Source organism: Lissotriton helveticus, chromosome 7, assembly GCF_964261635.1.
Source record: "Lissotriton helveticus chromosome 7, aLisHel1.1, whole genome shotgun sequence".
NCBI classification, from domain to species: Eukaryota; Metazoa; Chordata; class Amphibia; order Caudata; family Salamandridae; genus Lissotriton; species Lissotriton helveticus.
The window spans coordinates 827,219,831-827,228,274 of NC_136068.1; positions in this window are offsets into that span (position 1 = coordinate 827,219,831).

Here is an 8,444-nt window from a genome sequence, read left to right on the forward strand (position 1 = left end):
ATATCCCCCTTCTGAAGCGACACCAACTCCAAGTCCCAAGCCCTAGACCCCTCAACTGCAACTGCTTCTGCACCTTGCCTCAAGCCACTGTAGGACCTTTCACCTGCTGACACTGCCACTTTGCCTGCAACACCGAAGCAGCAGCTTGTATGGCAACTACTACCACTCATACCACTACCCCCCAGGAACATCTTCAAACCTTCCTGCTCAATACACAATTTCTCTGAAACACACCATCAAGATCTGGGACATGATCTCCTTCCTCACTCGACTTCATCTTATGCACTGAAACCCTGCATCAGTGCCCGACATCACCTTAGCCACACCTGCTGGCTACTAGACAACGCTTCAAGACCGAGTCAATGAAGGAAAAACGCCATAATTCCCAAGGAAACCATCCACTGCACCACCCAGCTTCTGCGACGCCATCCAGGATTTCATCACCCCACTCACCATCGACTCCAAGCACTACATCTTCCTCAGAGACCTCAAATTCCATCTCAATGACCCTGACGACACCAACACTGCCAAACTCTTCAAAAACATGAACACCGTCGGCCTCTCTCAACTAGTCACAGACCCTATGCACATCACAGGACATACACTTCACCCCACAGTCATGGCCAGCGACAGTCAAGTACAGCTATGTCACTAAACTCACCTGGACAGATCATGCCATCATCCACTTCACCATCACAGGTCCCCCTGCACCACCACCAGACTGTCCAGCACCTCTCACTGAAGCTGGAACAAAGTGTCAGCAAGCCAGTGGGCAGACACTCTAAAATAAAAGAGAAATAAAATATTGTTAGCACAAACAATGTATTATGCAAGACCATCAATTTGATGTCTTTTTAACAGGAAATAGTTTCAAGACAAATTTTACATTGATTTGTTGTAATTAAAATAACTTTTTAATACCATATTGGTTAGTTACACTGAGTTCCTTTTTTCTCTCCTTGTATTACCTCTATTTTAAAATGTATTTGTTTAATTGTATATTGCCTAGGAGCGTTCTTCTCAACTGCTGTATGCAGGAATCTCCTCGCACCTCCTAAAACGGCTACAGACGAAACAGAACTCTGCGGCTAGACTCATCCTCGACCTACCGAAGTGGACTCACATCACCTCCCACCTCATGAAGCTCCACTGGCTCACCATTCAGAAGAGATGCCACTTCAAGATGCTGACCCACACCTGCAAAGCCCTGCACAACCAAGGACTGACTTACATCAGCCACCACCTGAACTTCAACCAACCTTCCTGACACCTGCAACCCGCCTCCCTTCACTTCGCTTACATCCCTGCCATACGTCGAACAACGGAGGTCGCTCCTTGTCCTATCTCTCAGCCAGGGCCTGGAACATCCTTTCTCTTCAACTCTGGACCGCACATTCTTTGCTGTAATTCAGAAAAGGACTCAAGGCCTGGCTTTTCGACTGAGCCTCTGCAGCAATATCCCCAGCGCCTGTATACCCTCACAGGTGATTCGCCTCCTTCTACAATTCAAATTGATTGACCTCAGTTCACAGGATTCAGGAGATTCCCTACAGGCCATTCTACCCTGCTTTAGCACTTGAGTAATTTTCATTAATGGTATCTCCATCCCTTATTCTAGTCCTTATTTTGAGGTAAATCCACTTCCAGAAGAAAGGCACTGTTGTGATCCTTCCTGTAAAAAAAACCCTATAAACATTCTAAAGGCTCAAACTATCAGTGGAAAATCTGATTAAAAACACCTGGTTCAAATACCTTCTTTACCACATGATACTGGCAGTGCTTAATTTGTAAAATAATAAGTGCTGGTGTCCAACATTTTTCTCAGAAGCCCAAAGCTGGAGCTGTCAAATGCAATGATTGCTGAATACCAACACTTTATAGTCTTGATTCCATCTCATGGCTCTTTCTTCCATTGCCAAACACTTATTTGACCTTTATATCACTCTTGCAGGCTGTTTTTCATCACTGCTTTCTTTCTTAGTCACTTTAGTTCAGTCTTTCTTTTGTTAAAATCAAGTGAACAAGTGATACATCTGGACAACTATGTATCCATGCCTTTATCCATTCCTTCTGGGGTCCCACAGGGGTCTTCACTCAGTCCTACGCTTTTTAATATTTACGGCACCCCCATAGAAGCACTTATCAAATCTTTTGGCTTCACCCTCACATCATATGCTGATTATACTCAAATCATGGTCTGTATCATCAGTGATGGACTGGATTTGAGTTCCCGCTTCTGCAACTGCTTGTGGGTAGTCAACACCTGGCTGTCCAAAAATTGCCTTCAACTAAATTTTAGCAAGACAGAGGTCCTGCTTTTTTGGTGCCCATCCCTCAATCTGGACCCCTACTGGTGGCCCCATGACCTGGGTTCTCTTCCCCCACCAGTCAGTAAAACTCACTATCTCGGATTCATAATGAATGACACACTTTCCTGCATAGACCAAGTCAACGCAATTTCCTCCAAAGTCTTCTATACACTCAAACTTATGAAGGTTCTTCTTTTCATTCCATCACAACTTCAGCAAACAATTGTCTTGTCTCTTGATTAGCAAGCAATTGTCTTGTCTCTTGATTAGTGTAATGATCTGTAATTAAATGCACTTAAGTCTGTTCTCAATAAGCTGCAAACACCTAAAAATGCAGCAGCATGCCTTCTTCTCAATATCCCAAAGTATCAGTCTGTGTCTAAACACCTTAAAAGGCTCCAGTGGCTGATGATTAAACACAGAGTTATGTTCAAGGCTCGTTGTATAATTTTCAAAGCCCTACCTGACCGAGGTCCTACATTTCAGCAAAACAGCTGGAAAATTCTTAACAGGATATTAAGATCTGCTTCTGCCAAATTTGTGACTATCAAATGCACGGCCCAAAGTGGCTGCAGCTTTATGTTCAGTGCTTTCACTGCTTGGAATAGTCTACCACTCTACAGCAAATCTTCCATCAACCTTCTTCCCTTCAGGAAATCTCTTAAGACATGGCTATTTCATACAATTAAAACGTAACCAACCCTTTTCCTGCACTCTGTAGCTAGCGCCATGACGCCCATTGACATTCGTTGCGCTCAATAAATACATTTAACATTACATAACATTAATAACCTGACTCAAACTGTGCTTCTGGAATCCTTTAAATCCTGTACCATGATCCTAGACAAGGGGGTGCCGTGGGGCTCCTCATTGAGCCCTACACTTTTAAATATCTATGTGGCCCCCCTGGCTCAAGTGGTAAAATTCTGTGGTTATGAAGTAATTTCGTATGCAGAGGATACTTCAGTAGATTATCTCCATGGGACCCAATCCTGAATCTACTTAAAGCAGATTTAGCGATTGTATGAAGAAGGTAGCCACTTGGATGACGTCGAACTGCCTACAACTAAATGGCCATATGACAGAGATTCTGCTACTCAGTACGGCCAATGCACACTGGTCGGATGACTAGTGGCCTCCGGAACTGGGCACGGCGCCCCACCCCAAAAAGGTACTGAAAAATCTGGGCCTCCTGATAGATGCGAATCTCTCTCTGAAAGAGCAGGTAAATTCCATTGATGCCTGCTTTGGGATCATGCGTCTGCTCAGGAAGGCATTCAAATGCCTGCTGCTGTAAACCCGGAAAACCGCCACTCAGGCTCTTATAATAAACAGCCTCCTGGTTGTGATAAATGAGGCACTTTTGTCAAAGCTTCAGGTGGTTCAGAACGCGGCTGCCCACCTGGTCTGTAAACTCCCACCTTGCACTCCTTCCGCACCCACTTTGAAATCCGTACGCTGACTGCCATGGGGAAAACGATCTCTGTTTAAGTTCCTTTACCTAGTTCACAAATCATTGTTGGGCAATGGCCCTCTCTAACTACAGAAGAAACTGCAGCCTTACTTACCGACTCATAACTTCAGGCCCAGAGGGCAACTCTTGCTACGCCCACATGACATATTGAGGAAAAGTGTCCTTCTTGTCGGCATTTATTTTGTGTCAGGACTTCATTATTTTTGCATTGCCATTTCGTGTCAAACACCTCTGCACAACCCTCCTGGTCGTTTCTGCTGATGTCTGATGAAATTGTAACTGTCAAAACCACACTGCCCTTCCTGCTTCTGAGCCAATTTCGAAAAAGGGAACAAAGAATTGGCCTCACCACCCTCGGACTGAACTCCTGCACACATCCACCCTGTTTTGCAAGACTGGGTCACGCCACCGTCCCAGAGCTTGTTTCTTTCTCATATCCTGTTGTTCAAGATCTGTTTGTTCTCTCACGTACATATCCTGTTTTGCAAGACCTGTCCATAATCTTTTGTACCATCTGTTGTAGCCCCCATCCTGCCTGAACAAAGAATGGTATAGCTGCATTTTGACTCGGGTGCGCCAGGCCCCCACCCAAGCTGGTTTCTTAAGGTGGGAAATGTATATATAAGGCCTATAAGCTGCGGAGTGAAGCAGCAGCCTCCTCTGTGTTGTCTCCGACGAGCTTGGGACTCTGTTCTATAGCCCGGGCTATTCGAATAAAACTTGGTTCCTCCTGCGGACGAAGGCTCCTGTGTATTCTTTTTCTATATAAGGAGGGTATGGAAGACTTGGGCGGTTCCCCCGCTGCCGAGACCCAGTAAGTGGGTATAAATGGTTCTTCAAATGGCGCCCGAATAGGGACTCCACGAGCACGAAGGTCAGGCCCGGTGGATGTGAGGAGGTGCACGGAGAGACTCCGACGGAGGTACCCTAATCGCGGGATTCTTGCAGTCCGGTAGCCGAATGACTCGTCCGCTGTTCCTCCCCACCCGGTCTGGCCACATGACCGCTACCTCACTGGAGTCCCCTAACCAAGTGATTTTTGGAACAGGACACAGCCCTACGTCTGCAGAAGAGAACTACCCCTGTCAGGTAAGGGTGGACTGATCACTCACCAAGTCTGTATGATTCTGCTGTTATTGACTTTTGCAAAAACCAAGCCAGCGAGGTGAGTTTTTTTAAACCCGCTGTTGTCTGTTATCTGTTTACAAACATGCCGGCCAGTAGTAAGTTTAAGAAATGATGTTGTATGTCTGCGCAGGACTCCCAGCTGGAGGCGGCCTGTCCGCTTCCTCCAGAGGAGACCCCTGGTCACACCATGTATACTAAACATGGTCCTTCTGCTATAATGTTTTCCCCTTTTCGGACCAAATACACTAAACAAATAACTCAGAATTACAATGGGCGCCTTATGGGTCTTTTGACCTGCAAGTTCTGGCAAATCCAGAGGAACAAAACACTAGGGGTAGAGGGTCCTAGGGGAAGTTTAACGACCGAGACTGCTATGCCCCCCAACCTGACATGTACACCAACAAAGAAATAGCAGTGGGTCACGGGACTAACTATATTATGTATCCATCACAACAAACTACTGTGTGCAAAAGCAAATGTGTAATTTTGCTAAGGGAACCTCCTCAATGTGAGAGAGTTCCCATCAGTCCACTAACAAGACCGCCCTTCATCATCTGGGTATTCTCACACTTTGAGAGTACAGGTACTCAACAGATCGGCAGATGCTGTAGACCTAATCTGAAATGAGTATGTCAGTGAGAAAGGGCTAAAGTGTGAATAAAGTGTCTATGAAGGAACTGAATAGCAGTGCTAACTAAAGTGAAAGTGCATCAGTGAAAAAGTGAAATGGTATAAAATTGGATAGTGACGGGGAAAACCATTTAATTCGTACCCCCTCATTCCCAAATCAATAAAAACAGTGCATAGTAGTGTAACAAATAACTACCAACAAGAATCTTAGGTCGACATGTTTCTGCAGTCAATCGGAGTTTAGTGATCTCCTGCTGCTTCTTCAGGACCATCAGTGCTACTGCTATATTAAAAAAGTAATTATATCACCTGAAAAGTGTGATTTGTTTTCATCCTCCTGACTTCAGAACATAACGTCCAACAGGGGAGAATCCGGATACATAAAAAGAAAGAACAACAAGGCACCATCAGTCACTATAATCAGGTGCTTGAATCACAACAACATTCATCTGTCTCATTGCGCTAGCTACTACATGTTAGCCACTGGTTGAAAATGAAGTCAACCACTTCTAGTAATTATTTGTGCTCACTCACCTATTTGGCAGAAGGGAACAGCCCCACCCCACCTGGCGTCAGCTCAGGTAATTGGAGCACCGCTCTAACAGAAGGAAAGATCACAAAGAATTTTTTTTACTATGGAAAAGATGTTTCCCTCACACCATAATAATTCGCCAATCTACCATGTGCCACACAGGACGCCGATTCGTTTCTCACAGCAGCGCTCTCTGTAATAATGCATAGGTGTCTGTTCTGCTGATTGCGACTCTGATTTTTAAACTAGATGTCACTGGTCTATATCGTTAATAAACAAAATCAAGAGATTGCAAGTTTCTACAAATTGCATCGGTCTCGTTAGTGGACTGATGGGAACTCTCTCACATTGAGGAGGTTCCCTTAGCAAAATTACACATTTGCTTTTGCACACAGTAGTTTGCTTCCTGAGATTTCCGCCAGGCTCAAGAAGGTTGAGAGTACATGGTCTGCCCAGACTATGACTGGTGTCTTGGCTATGGCACAGTATCACGAGAATAGGGAGATTGAAGATAGAGAAAAAGAAAGTAAGAGGCCTAGGGATCTTAAGACTAAGGTACTTCTACTGCAGGCTTACCCTATCCTGGGTCCCGATGCCCACGGGAATTTCAGAATACAGCCCCAACCCCCTCCGAGGGCTCGCCAGCCTACCCCCTCAGGCCCTCAATGCATGGGAGCCCTCCAAAATGATCAGTGTGCTTATTGTAAAGGGTACGGCCATTGGATAGATGAGTGTCCCGTATTAGCTGAAAACATCCGAACAGGGAAGACTCGGCCTTGTGCTCCTAGGGAGGGGAGGCCAACTAGGGACCATGGCCCGCCCCCTCCCCAGTACAAAGAGCATAGATCCAGGGATGACACCCTTGTCCGGCAGCGCCTGGCCAATAGTTTTGATGGATACGAAGCAACACGCACTTATTACAATGATGATTATGATGAAGTTGATGAGACAGGGTTCCATCAAGCATAGGACAGCCAGGAAAGTGGTAGTACTAGAGTGCAAATTCCAGTGGATCAAAGGGGCCCATATGTTCAAATGTCAGTCGTGGGGAACGATCAGAATTTTCTTCAGGATACTGGGGCCACCAGGTCTTCTATTGCACGTCTGTCCGTCCTGGAGGCACCCCTTTCTGGCAACATGAATGTCTCTGTGGGTTTTGCAGGAACACCCGTGACCAGCCCTGTCTCTAAACCCCTCCCTCTCGATATTGGCCCCGCACATGATGACGCTCCCTTGGTCCTCACTACAGGTTGGTGGGGATGCTTTCCCCCCTAATTTGAATGACAACTATTTACACATGCAGTGGGCTTAATACGTACCCTGACACAGTGTTGAACTCGCCATTTGGACCTCCAACAGAAACGAGTGCTTCTTTTGCAGTGGTAATTCGACATGCAGCGGAGGTCTTTGATATACAGCTACCCTCTACTGAGGCTAAGAAGATGCCCTTATGAAAATCTTACAGCCTTGGTCTCCATATCTGGACCCGTGCTTCTGTTCAATAAGGCCCTCACTGACACCTTAATGGGCACCTGCTTAAAGCTCTGTTCCAGCCCACCGGTGACTAATTAAGGGGCCAGACATTACAGAATGGTGCATGGCAACCCTGATTTCCTCACTAAACATTCTACTCCTGAGAGTCTGGGTGTTCTAAGTTCAACCAACAAGGTGATCCCCAACTCATTTCCCACGGCTCCCCTGATAGGGAGCCTAAATGGACTGAGGCATCTGGATAAAAACAAATGTTCTCTTCAGTTAGCCTAGCACCGAGGTCAGTCAGTGCAGTTTGTTTGTTGGGTAGATACAAGCATGCACTCTGGGACATGGCCAGTGAAACATTGCCTCGGGACCTCATTGGCTCACACCATCCAGGATGGTCAACATATGGCCACATGCATGATTCATGCCAGCCTTGATACTATGGATTGTCTGGGAAGGGCAGTTGATATTAGTGTGGTGCTCTACCGCCTTGCGTGGATGTGCCATACAGGATTCTCTGCAGACGTACAGGTCTCTCTCACAGATATGCCTTTCAATAGCTTATGCCTGTCCTTAGAAAAAGCTGATTCTGCCTTGGAATGTTTCAAAGAGAGTTGAACTACTACCTCCCATTCTTTGGATCTTTTTCACTTCTGCCAAACAGTTTAAACACCAGTTTCAGAAATTCTGATGCAATTCTAGGAGGCTGGAGAATAGGCAAAATGAGCTTCTGCACCCTCTGCAACAATGACCCCACACCTTTCGAGGAAGGGGGCATGGATAGAGCTTGCAATGTGCTGGGCATCAGGGGTACCAGCCCCCCAGCCCCGGTGGCAACAGCCACCAATGCGCTTTAGCTCACAATTAGTGGCACACGATCAACTTGTGGGAG